The sequence below is a fragment of the Canis aureus genome, chromosome X, assembly GCF_053574225.1.
Source record: "Canis aureus isolate CA01 chromosome X, VMU_Caureus_v.1.0, whole genome shotgun sequence".
In the NCBI taxonomy this organism is placed as follows: Eukaryota; Metazoa; Chordata; class Mammalia; order Carnivora; family Canidae; genus Canis; species Canis aureus.
In genome coordinates, this window is record NC_135649.1 from 68,938,329 (window position 1) to 68,953,736 (window position 15,408).

Sequence of the window (15,408 nt, forward strand, 5' to 3'; positions counted from 1 at the left end):
GCACTGTTGAGTAAGAGGATGACTTGCAAGTTTCTGGCTTGACCTAGAAGGAAAGTGGTACCACAAACTGAGATAAGGAATATAGGAGGAACAGGCTTGGTGGTCAGGGTGACAATAAGTTCAGTTTCAGACATGTTTAGGGGCATTTAAGAAGAGGCATTAATCAGGTAATAGGATATGAGATTTTGAAGTTCAGGGGAGAGATGACGGCAGGAAGTAAAAATTTAAAGACTATCAGCACTTAGGTAATTATTAAAAGCATGGGAATATATGAGATTATGCTTAGGGTGATTGTAGCAGGAGGGATAAGCTAAGGTTGGTTTCCAAAGGAGTGTTTAGAGGTTGGGTTAAGGAATAGCCCAGAAAGGAGATTTCTATCCTTGATTCTTTTTTTAGTCATATTTCCACATGCTCTGTGAGAAATTTCATCTATACTCATGACTTTAAGTACCCCTTTTTTTTCAAGATCCATTTTAGTATTTCTTTCTTTTTAAAAAAATTTAATCACACAGTGCTCATCATGACAAGTGTGCTCCTTAATCCTCATCACCTATTTCATTCATCCCTCACCCACCTCTCCTCTGGAACCATTAGTTTATTCACTATAGTTAAGAGTCTGTTTCTTGGTTTTCCTCTCTCCCTTTTTTCCCCTATGTTCACTTGTTTTGTTCCTTAATTTCCACATCTGAGTGAAATCGTATGGTATTTGTCTTTTTTTGACTGACTTATTTCTCTTAGCATAATACTCTCTAGCTCCATCCACATCATTGCAAATGGCAAGATGTGACTCTTTTTATGGCTGAGTAATAATGTTCCATTGTACATATATACCACCTCTTCTTTATTCATTCATCAGTCAGTGGACACTGGGCTATTTCCATAATTTGGCTATTGTAGATAATGCTGCCATAGAGGCACCTGGGTGGCTCAGTCAGTTAAGCATGTGCCTTCAGCTCAGGTCATGATCTCGGGGTCCTGGGATCAAGCCCTGTATCAGACTCCCTGCTCAGTGGAGAGTCTGCTTCTCCCTCTCCTTCTGCCTCTCCCCACTGTTCATACTCTCTCACACACACTTTTTCTCTCAAATAAATTAACAAAATCTTTTTTAAAAGATAATGCTGCTATAAACATCAGGGTGCACATATCCCTTTGAATTAGTATTTTTGTACTCTAGGTAAATACCTAGTAGTGCAATTGCTGGATTGTAGGGTAGTTCTATTTTTAACGTTTTAAGGGACTGCCATACTGTTTTCCAGAGCAGCTGCACCAGTTCACATTCCCACCAACAGTGCAAGAGGGTTCCCCTTTCTCCACATCCTCTCCAACATCCATTGTTTCTTGTGTTGTTGATTTTAGCCATTCTGATGGGTGTAAGGTGATAGCTCATTGTATTTTTTTTCTTTTCTTTATTTTTTAAAAGATCTCTTAAAATTTATTTGACACAGAGAGAGAGAGCACAAGTGGGGCAAACTGCAGAGGGATAGGGAGAAGTAGGCTTCTTGCTGAGGGAGCTTGATCCTAGGACCCTGGGATCATGACCTGAGCTGAAGGCAGATGCTCTACCGACTGAGCCACCCAGAAGTCCCAGGACTTTATTTTTTAAAGTAATCTCCACACTCAATGTGGAGCTGGAATTCACAACCCCACAATCAAGAGTTGCACTCTCCACTGCCTGAGCCAACCAGGCACCCAAGTAGCTCATTGTAGTTTTAATTTGCATTTCCCTGATTATAAGTGATGATGAGCATCTTTTCATGTGTCTGTTGGCCATCTGTAGATCTTCTTTGGAGAAATGCCTGTTTGTGTCTTCTGCTCAGTTTTTAATTGGATTATTCATTTTTTGGGTGGTCAGTTTTATAAGTCTTTTATATATTTTGGCTACTAACCCTTTATTAAATATGTCATTTGTGAATATCTTCTCCCATTCCATAGGTTGCCCTTTAGTTTTATTGATTGCTTCCTTCACTGTGCAGAAGCTTTTTATTTTGGTGTGGTCCCAATTGTTTATTTTTGCTTTTGTTTTCCTTGCCTCAGGGAACCTATCTAGAAAAAAGTTGCTATGGCCAGTGTCAGAGAAATTATTGCTTGTGCTCTTTTCTAGGATAATTTTAGTATTTCTTATTGCCTAGTGGATTCTTCTCCCCTAAATGTTTCAGGTGTAACAGCGCAGACTTAAACTTTTTACCTCAAATAACATTAGCATCATCAACAACAATAATCAAAAATAGTAGATTATATTTATTGAGCATTTAGTATATGCTTAATATGATTCTAAGTGCTTTATATATTTTTTAAAGATTTTATTTATTTATTTATTTATTTATTTATTTATTTATTTCACAGAATGAGAGAGAGAGAGAGAGAGAGAGAGAGAACACAAGCAGGAGAAGCTACAGGCAGAGGAGAGGGAAAAGCAGATGCCCCACTGAACAGGGAGCCTCCATCCCAGGACCCTGGGATTATGAGCTGAGCCAAAGGCAGATGCTTAACCAACTGAGCCACCCAGGCGCCCAAGTGCTTTATTTATTTTAACTCATTTTCTTACAACAGCTTGATGAGGTGGTATATTATTATCTCCATTTTCTAGATGAGGATACTGACATGTGGAAAGGCAGGTATCTGCTCAAGTCTTACAGAATAGTAAGGGGCTGTGCCTGAATTCAAACCTAAGCTGCCTGGCTCCAGAGCCTACTCTTACCACTGTGCTCTACTACCTTTCTTTAAAAAAAAAATATTTATTCAGAGCGAGAGAGAGAGAGAGAGAGAGAGAGAAGCAGGCTCCAAGCAGGGAGCCCAATGTGGGACTCGATCCCGGGTCTCCAGGATCACACCCCGGGCTGCAGGCGACGCTAAACCGCTGCGCCACCGGGGCTGCCCTCTACTACCTTTCTTAAACTTCTTATCCATCATATGTCCTCAGCTTCAGTTAATGTCACCATCTCTGTAGTTCTCTAAGCTAGCAAATTCAGTGTCATCTCCTTGACTTATCCCTAGTCCTTATCCTGAACACTATATATACTGTTGTTTTATCTGTTCTCTAGACTTTCTAATTTAAACCCTTGTCTATTTTTATTTAGACTATTACAGTAGCCCCCTCTATAGTCTTCCTGCCTCCTATCTCTTTCTATCCCAGCTTTCTTCTACATTTTGCTGTAGTGGCTATTTTACTAATCATTTCTTTGCTTAAAATTCTCTGTTTGTGGGGCCCCTGAGTGGCTCAGTTGGTTAAGTGTCTCTTGATTTCAGTCTCAAGGTCTTGGGATTGAGCCCCATGTCAGGCTCCTTGCTCATTGGGGAATCTGCTCAAGGATTTTCTCTCCCTCTCCCTCTGCCCCTCCCCTACTTGTGCTTGCATGCTCATGCACGTTCTCATTCTCTCTCAAAATAAAGGTCTCTGTTCATGTTCCTAAAAAAGTTAAACACAGAATTACCATATGACTCCTAGGCATATATTCAAGAGAATTGAAAACAGGTTTTCAAATGGAAACTTGTACGTGAACGTTCATAACAGCATTATTAATCATAGTCAGGAAGTGGAAACAACATAGATGTCCATCAACTATTGGGCAGGTAGACAAAATGTGTTATATTCATACAGTGAAACAGTGTTCAGCCAAAACAGGGAATGAATGAAGAACTGATACATGATACAACACAGATGAACTAAACCTAAACTTAAGTGAAAGAAGCCAGACAGAAAAAAGCCTCATACTGTGTGATCCCATTTATATGAAATACTTACAGTAGACAAGTACTTAGAGATGAAAAGCAGATTAGTGGTTGCTCAGAGCTTAGGGCTAAGGGGGCAATGGGAAGTGACTGCTTAATGGGCACATGGTTTCTTTTTGAGTGATGATTACACAGCAAAGTGAATATACTGGAAGCTACTGAATTGTACACTTTAAAATGGTTAAAATGGTGAATTTTATGTTATGTGAATTTTACCCCAATTAAAAATACCCTCTTGTTTCTGTTACATACAGGATAACGTTTAAATTCTTTAACTTGGCACACAAAGTCTCTAGTCTCAATACAGTGTACTGAGAGGAATATGTGTTCCTTTCACAAATATTCTATATATATTGAATGTAAAACTTCCCTTTTGTATCTCTGTGTCTTTACATATACTAGTATTCTTCTATTCCACTAGGCAAATTTGTACTCATTTTGGAATATCCTTCAAAGTGTTGCAAACCAAGAAATAGACTTTTTTTTAAAAAAAATGATTATTTATTTAGAGAGAGCATACTTGAGCAGAGGGAGGGGCAGAGGAAGAGGGAGAGAAAATCTCAAGCAGACTCCCTGCTGAGCAGAGCCTGGTGTGGAAGTCCATCACATGACCCTGGGATCATGGCCTGAGCTGAAATCAAGAGTCAGATGCTTAACTGACTAAGCCACCCAGGTGCCCCAAGAAACGGACTCTTAACTGTAGAGAGCAAACTGATGCCTTCTAGGGAGGAGGTTGGTGTAGGAATGGGTTAAATAGGTGATGAGGATTAAGGGATGCACTTGTGATGAGCATCAGATATTGTATGGAAGTGTCGCATCATTATATTGTACACCTGAAACTAATATTACACTGTATAATTAACTGGAATTTAAATAAAAACTTTAAAAAGAAGTATTGCTCTAATGTGAAGCTTTTCCTAGCTACCCTAGGCATACTTAATTGTTCCCTGGTTTATGTTCCCATAGCACTTTATTTGTATTTCTGTACTAGCACTTAGCTTAATTGTTTTGTACCTTGTCAGTTAATATATTTGTTTCCCATTTGATAAGTAAGTTTCAAACTTTTTTGGAGGTTATAGATGATGGAATATAAACTGGACTCTCCCTTAAAATGCACATATATGTATATATTTACACAGTTCATGTCATGTAATATCAGGGTCCACGAACCTTCCAAAGGGCACAGACCCATGTTATCTTCATTAGAATCACCTGTAATTCTTGTTTAAAAGGTCAATTCCCAGGTCCCACGCCTAGTTACTGAATCAGGATCTTTGGAGGTGGGCCCCAAAGATTTTGAACAATCCCCGCAGTTGATACTTCTGTTTGCTAAACTTTGAGAACCCCTGTCCTGGGTTATGGGCCCCCACAGTGACAGAGTTTTTAAGGTGAAGAGTAGATCTTACTAATCTTTGCATCTTATTCATCCTAAAATCTCATGCTATAATAGAGAGGGTAACATGAAAGGGATCATTTCCAGCCATGGTGGTCAGAAAAGGTAGCAATAGAAGATGAGAATGTTCTGGCCGTTGGCAAATAGGTAGGTTTTCAGTAAGTGATGGGAAACATTGCAGGCACAGAGACTGGCAGAGGCAAGGAAGAGTGGCTAGAAAGAGCAATGTGTATTCATAGAACTGGTTGGATAGTGGGAAATACAATTAGAAAAGAGGTTTATTTAGTCATTACTTATTGCCCTCATTATAATGTACAAGACACTATGCAGCATGTTGAGATTAAAAATATGAATAGGACATGGCTTTTGCTGTTAAGGAATAAAGAAAATCTAGTAGTAGGGGAAACATAAACATAGAAAATGTAATAAAGTATAACAATGGAGAGTGAGATTAGAGACATCTTCACAGAGGTGGTAATTAAATGGAGACAGAGAATGAGTAAGCAGTTACAAAGTTTACAAGGTCAGGATGGGTATTTCAGAAGATATTAAATTACCCAGGCATGCTGTGGTAAAATAGCATGGCCCATTCTTGTAACTGAAAATAGATTGTATAGGTGAACTAAAAGTATGGAATAAGTAATTGATAGAAGATGAAATTGGATAGGTAGGTAGAGGTCAGAGCACAAAAGGGCCTTGCATGCCAAACCGTGAAGTATAATTGGTAGCCACTGAAGAGCTTTAAAGGGGAAAGTGAACTGTGTTACATTGTGAAGAATAGACGGGGTAGGGGAAAGATCAAAGGAAGACAGACAAGTTTAGAAGGCTGTTGGAATTGTTTAGAGAGAGAAATGAGGTCCTGAACAAAAGAGAGGAAGTGATAGATTCACAGAGGTATTTCTGAAGAATTGACAGGCATTTGCTGACTAAGTGAATATGGAGAGTATGAGAGGAGCTAAGAGCTTAAAAGCCATTAAAGGGTATCAGAATAGCCTTAAACAGCCCTGGTGTGGAGGCCTAGGTCAGTGGTGAGACCATTAACCTAAAATGAGACTATTGGCAGTAAAACAAGTTGGAGAGTGGTGAGTGTGTCATAGTAATATTAGGCTGACATTTACTGAGAGCCCACTGTGTGGCTGGCACTATACTAAGTGCTTAAAAAAAAGACTATTTATTTGATAGAGAAAGAAAGCAAGGAAATGAGAGGTGAGGGAGGGGCAGAGAGAGAAGAATAAGCAGACTCTCCACTAAGTGGGGAGCCGATGTTGGGCTCCATCCCAGGAGCCCAGGATCATGGCCTGAGCTGAAGGCAGACACTGAACCGATGGAGCCACCCAAGTGCCCCTATACTAAGTACTTTATGTGTACTTATATATTTAATTCTCACAACAGCCTTCAATGAAGTAGGTAGTACTATGCTAGTATTTAAGAAGTAGGCAGAGATTGAGGAGCCAGTGAAGGGGATTGAGTTTATCTTCATTAAATATGAATTTTATTCTTGTTCATTTATATACCCATCAGCTTGGGAAAATCCTTATTGGTTTCTTTATGTCCAGGGCTATGCCAGGTGCTTTGGAGCTATCTATAGTGTCAAATACCTTGTGTGCTCAAGGCTACAGTAATTTAAAAAAGCATCACGGAAGAGATGGGACTAGAGTGGGTTATGAAACAAGAGAGGGTTTAGATACAGGAAGAAGTGAAGGGAGAGTATTCCAAGAAGAGGAAACAGTTATGAAGAAAGCTACGGAGGTGGGAATGTGCCTGGTGTGATCCAGGAAGAGTGAGGAGGAAATTGGTGTAACAGTATTGGCAATTACAAGTGTGAGAGTAACAGGAAATAAGATAGTACTGTGTTAGTCAAAGGTGAGTTGATAATAGGAGACTTTCAAAATTAAGCTGAAGAGTTCTTACCTGCTGCAGTTAGCGAGCTTTTGAGGTTCCTTGAGCGAGGGCATGGCATGATGAAAGATTTTTTTTTTAAAGATTTTATTTATTTATTCATGAGAGACACAGAAAGAGAGGCAGAGACAGGCAGAGGGAGAAGCAGGCTCCTTGCAGGGAGCCTGGTGCAGGACTCGATCCCAGGATGCTGGGATCATGACCTGAGCCAAAGGCAGACAGAGACACTCAACCACTGAGCCACCCAGGCATCCCAAAGATTTTTTCAATAGCTATGTATAAGGCATACTGGAAACGGTAAAGGGATACCAGCTAGAAATCTGTCATGGTAATCATGTTAAAAAGCAATGAGATCCTGGATGGTAGTGACCCCAATAGCATTGAAGAAGACTGCATAAATGAGACACATTATGATAGAATAAATGAGAGATCTATTTTTGAACCCTGTATCCAAGATAAGGCCAGGACTTTTACCCAAAAGACTGGAAGAATTGTGGTGCTACAGACAGGAATGGGATATTTGAAAAGAGGAGCCAAATGTTAAGATAAATAATCTGTTCCAAATTATTAAAAATTCAAAGTAGCTGTGACTTGGTGTAAGATGGTGATTTTTCTGAATTTAACATCTTCCTAAGATACAACCAAGAACTAGAAAATATTTGAACTCTGTTTTTTTTGATACCTTGTTTTTTTATTTGTCTCTTTTTAAAAATATGTATATTTTTTATTAGAGATCGATTTGCCAACATATAACACCCAGTGCTCATCCTGTATTTTTTATATAATGTTATTTATTTGTTCCCTCAATACCTATTTACTTGTAGTCTGGTGAGATTAGAGTGAAAGAGTTCAGCACAGTAGGGGTTCAGTTGCAGATGGGCTAGTAAAAAAAGTTCACTAAGGAGGACATTGCATGACAGACTGAAGAATTTTAACTTTATTTTGTAAGTAATGAGGAGCCATCAAAAGGCTTTTGAGTCAAAAGGGAAACATAATCAGATCTTTTCTTTTTTTTTTTAATCAGATCTTTTCTTTAGCACTTGTGGACAGTGACCATTATTATTTATCTTTGAGCTAGTCAGTGTGGGGAGGAGGTGACATAGTGCCTTTTGTTTATTAAACAACTATTGTGGGCCAGGTACTATGCTGAAGTTTTAATGGTAAGTAATAGAATCATGTGCTACTCTCAAACAACAAATAAAAATGCACCCAGAATCTATTTCTCTCCATTTCTACTGCTACCATCCTAGTCCCAATTGATCAGTTCCATCTGGATTTTTGTAATAATACTAGTCTCCTTGCTTCTACTTTTACCCTTCTACAGTCCATTTTCTCACAGTAGATACACTAATCTTTTCAAAAGAGTAAGGACTTAAGCTTCTGGTTATGGTGGAGTAAGAAGGACCAGATTTACCCTTTGGCCTTAATTGTAAAACTGTATGAAATATATGAGACAACAGTTCAGAGAGAGGGAACCTCACTAGAGCCTAGCAGTCTCTCTGAGTTTAGAAGACAGAGTTGAGAATTCAAGAAAGTTGAAGTGGCTAACATATGCAGGGCACAGTACCAAAAAAGAAGAGACCTTCAAAGAAAGAGAGAGAGAGAGAGAGAGAGAGAGAGAGAGAGAGATGAGAGAGATGGAGACATTGAGAGAGAAAGAAAGGGGAATATTGCTTCAGTAGTGGAGACAAATTCACTCTAGACTAAAGTTTGCTCTGGTCCTGCCTAACCAAACTTAAGAGAAAGCTTGAAAGGATTAAATTGTTTCTGAGTAACTTACGTGTATCCTAGAACAAATCTCAGAAGTATTTAAAGGAGCAATAAAGGGATCCCTGGGTGGCGCAGCGGTTTGGCGCCTGCCTTTGGCCCAGGGAGCGATCCTGGAGACCCGGGATCGAATCCCACGTCGGGCTCCCGGTGCATGGAGCCTGCTTCTCCCTCTGCCTATGTCTCTGCCTCTCTCTCTCTCTGCGACTATCATAAGTAAATTTTAAAAATTAAAAAAAAATAAATAAAGGAGCAATAAAGAAAAGAATCCAGCACCCAACAATATAAAGTCCATAATTCCTTGCATCTAATAACAAATGATCAGGTATACATAGCAGGAAAATATGAGCAAAATCAGTCAACAGATACAGACCCAGAAATAACACAGATGATAAAATTAGTAGATAAGGACATTAAAACAGTTATGAATATACTGTTCAGTAATGTAGAGGAAAACATGATCATGTGATCATGTTGGGGGGGCATAGAGGATATAAAAGACTGAAATTAAACTTCTAGAAATGATTAATACAATGAGAAAAAATATACTTGATCGAATGAGATACTACTGAAGAAAAGATTAGTGAACATAATGTACCAGCATAAGAAACTATTCAAAATTAAACATACAGAGAAAAAAATGACCAGAAGAAAAAGGAAGAGAGCATCAGTGTGCTGTGGGACAACTTCCCAAAGTATGAACTTGGGAGAGATAATAGAACTAGGGATGTCCTGGTCTCAATTATAATAGGTGGTATTTGAAACCATAAGAAAGGATGCCATCCCAAAGAGGGGAAATAGTAGAGGGAAAACAGAAGAGGACCAATGATAGAACATTGGAGAATGGCTTTGTATAAGTAGGGGATCCCTTTCTAACAGTGTATGTTAGAGAGTAGGCTCCTGAATCTCTGATTTCAAAATTTGTTACTGACAACAGATTCTCAGCCTTCACAGCCAAATTCCCTTAAAAAACATTATATCTTCATTACTGCCACTCCTTGCATACTAGGTTGTCGAGATATAAAGAAGAAAAATTTGATGGTGAAGGGGCTATGTTCCAGAGGGAGCAGTATAGACAGGAACAGCAGTGTTCATGAGCATAGTATTTGGAGAGAACTTCAAGTAGTATGTTGTTAATGTATAGGGATTGTGTAGGGGAGTAGCAAGAGATGAGGCTACAAAGATTGGCATGGGGGGGAATCATGACAGGGTTTTAAATAGAGGAGTGAAATAATTACATGTACACTAGTGGCAGTGTAGAAGATGGATTGTAAGGAAGCAAGCCAAGGCAGGGAGATCAGTTAGCAGATGTATTAGCTTCCTGAGGCTGCCATAACAAATTACTGCAAATTGGGTGGCTTAAAACAATAGAAATGTATTCCAGGGGCACCTGGGTGGCTCAGTTGGTTAAGTATCTGCTTTGGCTCAGGTTGTGATCCCAGGGTCCTGGAATCAAGCCCCACGTGGCCCCCTACTCAATGGGGAGTCTGCCTCCCCCTCTCCCTCTGCCCCTCCCTCTGCTTGCTCTCTCTCATGCTCTCACTCTCTCACACACTCACATGCTCTCATGTTCTCTCTCTCTCAATAAGTGAAATCTTTTAAAAACCCAATAGAAATATATTCTGTTACAGTTCTGAAGGCTAGAAGTCCAAAATCAAAGTGTTGGCATGGCCATCCTCCCTCTGAAGACTCTAGGGAAGAATCCTTCCTTGTCTCTTCCTAACTTCAGATGCTGTCAGCTATCCTTGGCATTCCTTTCCTTGTAATTGCATCATACCGATCTCTGCCTTCTTCTTCTTGTGGTCTTCTTCCTTGCCTCTTGCCTGTAAAGGCCCATATCTTTATATGGCTTTCTTCTCTGTGTGTCTTTACATGGCATTATAGTGACACTTGAATTTAGGGCCCACCCTAATTCAGTATGACTTTTTTTTTAAGATTATTTATTTGAGAGAAAGAGTATTAGAGAGAGAGAGAGAGCATGAGCAGCGGGAGGGGCAGAGGGAGAAGGAGAAACAAACTCCCCGCTTAGCAGGGATCCCTATGTGGGACCCGATACTAGGATTCTGGGATCATGACCCGAGCCGAAGGCAGATGCCCAACCAACTACTGAGCCACCCAGGTACCCCAGTATAACTTTAACTACTTACATCTGCAAAGACTGTATTCCTAATAAGGTCGCTTTCTAAGATACCATGTGTACGTGTATTTTGGGAGACAGTACTTACCACAATACAAGAAGCTATTATGGTAAATTAGGAGAGAGATGATGGGCACCCAGACTAAGATACTACAATGGGAGTACAGTGGGAGGGACAGACTCAAAAGGTTGTTTTGGTATGGGTACTTGTAGGCATATTTGATTATATCTAACCTGTAACCATTAGTGAATTTTTTTATAAATATTGCTCCGATTCCATTAAAAGCCAGTGACACTGTTGCTTTTTATTTTGAGCTCTGCCTGTTTCAGATGACATATCATTTATGTAATAAGATTAAGTATACAAAGGTTAAAATTCATAATTCTTTTAATAGCATCCTCAAAAGTCTAAATGGACTAGACAATCAACTTGAATTCCTTGAATTACCATTATTGCCTGCAGCACTGTGTGGCCCCTTGACCATAATGAATAATTTTATTTGACAGAAATTTATTGAGTACCTATATGAACCAGGTGTTATCCTAGTCCCCAGGGATACAGAGACAAATAAGCAATGGTCGGTCCCTGTCCTTATGAAACTCACAGCTTGGTGTGAGAAATATATGGGTAAACAGATAATTATAGCACCATGTGATAAGTTCTGTGACAAAAGTAAGCATACTATACCATGAAAGAATGAAGAGATGTATTTAACCCATTTTAGAGGGGTGTTAAGGAAGACTTCCTAGAAGAGATGATGACGAACTTGTGTTTTGAAGGAAAGGTAGTAGTTAACAAAGTGAAATATTACAGGAAAAGGAATTTTAGGCAAAGGGACAAAAATGAGAGAGCCTGGCCTATTCAGGGATCTGCAAATAATTCAGAATGACAGGAGTAAAGAGTAGTTAGGGAGAAAGTAGTTAGAAATGAGTCTGGGGAGAGTCAGGGGCTAGACCAAGGAAAGTATTGTAGGTCATGTTATGCCAAGGCATTTGGACTTTATTCTGAAGCTATAGGAAACCCCTGAAGGACTTTAAGTAGAGTAGTCATGGTCAAGTTTTCACTTTAGAAAATTTAATCTTATGGCCATGTGAAAGCTGCATTAGTAGGGGAGACAAAACTGGAAGCATGAAGATCAATTACGTAGCTACTAGAATAATTCAGACAAAAAATTTCAGAGCTTGAATCTACACAATGGAAGTGAAGATAGATGGGAGCAGATTTTTTAAATTTTTATTTTTATTTTTTAAAGATTATTTATTTATTCATGAGAGACAGAGAGAGAGAGAGAGAGAGAGAGAGAGAGAGGCAGAGACACAGGCAGAGGGAGAATCAGCCTCCACGCAAGGAGCCTGACGTGGGACTCGATCCCGGGTCTCCAGGATCAGGCCCTGGGCCAAAGGTGGTGCTAAACCGCTGAGCCACCCAGGGATCCCCTAAATTTTTATTTAAAAAACATTTTTAAGCATTTAAAATTTTGTATTATTGAAGTATAGAGAATGGAGGAAGATTTGAGAGACATTCAGGACCAAGTCAAGAAGCTCCAGAAGACTGTATATGGGGATTAATTGAGACAGATGGAAAGGGTGAATTCTCTTCTCCAGACTTGAACAAGGAATTTAGGAGGACAAGATTTGAGGTTTGTGAGGGATGGAGAAGATTATAAAATCACTTTTGTATACATTAAATTTGAGAGCCTGTGGGATATCAAAGTAAAGATGTATAGTACATAGATACTTGGATATATGTGTTTAAAATTTATGAGAGTTGGAATTTGTCAGTTTATAGATATTAGTTGAAGCCATGGAAATTGGTACATTCATTCAATGAGAATTTGGATAATGAGACCAGAAAAGGATTGAGGTTAAGGCCTAGAATACAGACATTCAGACATTTAAGGGGGATGAGTCAGAGGAAATGGAACGATAAAAGAAGGATTGGCCAGAAAAGTAGGAGAAAGTCTAGGGAAGCACAGTATCCATCATTACCCAGTCTTTCAGGGCAGTGCTTCTAGGTATCTTATGTCTTACCAATCATCATCATAAAAGAACCTGGGTCTGTAAGAAGACCTTTTTTTGAAAGACAAGCATATGTTTACAGCATTCTGTTACGTTTCATTTTTATGTTAAGGATATTTATTCATTTCTTTTACTTTTCAAATTGCGAAATATACATAATGTTCATACAGTGTATATTTACAGTTTAACAAATAATTATAAAATGAATGCCTGTATAACCACTACTCAGAGTCATAATAAAAAATTATTAGCACTCCAGAAGCTCACTGTATGTTCTCCCCTCCCCCACTGAGGTAACTTCCAGTATGATTTAAAAAAAAAAACTTTATTTATATTTGCCCTGTTTTTTAATTTTTTTTTTAAAGATTTTATTTATTTATTCATAGACACACAGAGAGAGAGGGGGCAGAGACACAGACAGAGGGAGAAGCAGGCTCCATGCAGGGAGCCCGATGTGGGACTCCATCCCTTGTCTCCAGGATCACACCCCAGGCTGCAGGCAGCGCCAAACCGCTGCGCCACCGGGGCTGCCCTGCCCTGGGTTTATTGAGATAGAATTGACCTACAGCACTCTGTAAGTTTAAGGTGTACAGCATAATGATTTGATTCACCTGTATTGTGAAATTATTACCATGCTAATTTTAGTTAATGTCCATCCTTTTTAAAAAGATTTTATTTATTTATTCACGAGAGACACACACAGAGAGAGGGAGAGACAGAGGCAGAGGGAGAAGCAGGCTCCACGCAGGAAGCCCAACGTGGGACTTGATTCTGGGTCTCCAAGATCACGCAGGAAACCACAAATGTTGGAGAGGATGCGGAGAAAAGGGAACCCTCTTACACTGTTGGTGGGAATGTGAACTGGTGCAGCCACTCTGGAAAACTGTGTGGAGGTTCTTCAAAGAGTTAAAAATAGATCTGCCCTATGACCCAGCAATTGCACTGCTGGGGATTTACCCCAAAGATACAGATGCAATGAAATGCCGGGACACCTGCACCCCGATGTTTCTAGCAGCAATGTCCACAATAGCCAAACTGTGGAAGGAGCCTCGGTGTCCATCGAAAGATGAATGGATAAAGAAGATGTGGTTTATGTATACAATGGAATATTACTCAGCCATTAGAAATGACAAATACCCACCATTTGCTTCAACGTGGATGGAACTGGAGGGTATTATGCTGAGTGAAGTAAGTCAATCAGAGAAGGACAAACATTGTATGTTCTCATTCATTTGGGGAATATAAATAATAGTGAAAGGGAATATAAGGGAAGGGAGAAGAAAAAGACTCCTAACTCGGGAAACGAACTAGGGTTGGTGGAAGGGGAGGAGGGCGGGAGGTGGGGGTGAATGGGTGACGGGCACTGAGGGAGGCACTTGACGGGATGAGCACTGGGAGTTATTCTGTATGTTGGTAAATTGAACACCAATAAAAAATTAATTTATTATAAAAAAAAAGATCACTTCCTGAAGGCGGCGCTAAACCGCTGAGCCACCTGGCTGCCCAATGTCCATCCTTTCATATAGATAAAAAAGGGGGTGGGGGGTGGCACCTGGATTGCTCAGTGGTTAAGCATCTGCCCTAGGCTCAGGTCATGATCCCGGGGTCCTGGGATCAAGTCCTGCATCAAGCTCCCTGCGGGGAGGTTGCTTCTCCCTCTGCCTCTCTTTGTGTGTCTCTCATGAATAAATACATAAAATCTTTTAGAAAAAGATAGGGGAAAATATGGGTTATTTTCCTATTGTGATGAGTAAATCTTTACTCTCTTAACTTTCAGATATACCATACAGCAGTGTTAGCTATAGTCATCATGTCATATATCACATCCCTACTGCTTATTTATTCCATAACCGGAAGTTTATACCTTTTGACCACCTCCCTCCAACTCCCCCACCTGTGATAACCACAAATCTGTTATTTTTCTTTTTTAAAAAAAGATTTTATTTATTTATTCATGAGAGAGAGAGAGAGAAAGGCAGAGACACAGGCAGAGGGAGAAGCAAGCTCCATGCAGGAAGCCCGATGTGGGACTCCATCCAGAGACTCCACGATCATGCCCTGAGCTGAAGGCAGATGCTCAACCACTGGGCCACCCAGGCGTCCCCTGTTCTCTTTTTCTATGAGTTTGCTGTTTTGTTTTGTTAGATTGCACATATAAGTAAAGTCATATAGTATTTGTCTTTCTCAGTCTGACTTACATCACATAATGTAATGCCCTCAAGGTTCATCCATGTTGTTACAAATGGCTGGGTTTTCTTGGGTTTTCTATGGCTGAATAATATTCCTCTGTGTGTGTGTGTGTGTGTGTGTGTGTGTGTGTGTGTATCACATTTTCTTTATCCATTGTTTCCATGTCTTGGCTATTGCATATAATGCTTTTGTGAATATGAAATTACAAATATCTCTTTGTCACAATGAAAAACTTTGTATTTTGAAATAATTAAGACTTATGGAAAAGTTATAA

The 15,408-nt window shown here is 39.6% G+C and overlaps 1 long non-coding RNA gene across 1 annotated transcript in view; it reads left to right on the top strand.

Moving 5' to 3' along the window:
• Positions 1-14,236, top strand: part of LOC144308411 (uncharacterized) — a 33,924-nt gene extending 19,688 nt beyond the window's left edge. The window contains exons 3-4 of the long non-coding RNA XR_013374882.1: positions 13,331-13,518; positions 13,614-14,236. This is a non-coding gene — a long non-coding RNA (uncharacterized LOC144308411). The remainder of the gene's footprint in view (positions 1-13,330; positions 13,519-13,613) is intronic.
• The last annotated feature ends 1,172 nt before the right edge of the window (positions 14,237-15,408 follow it).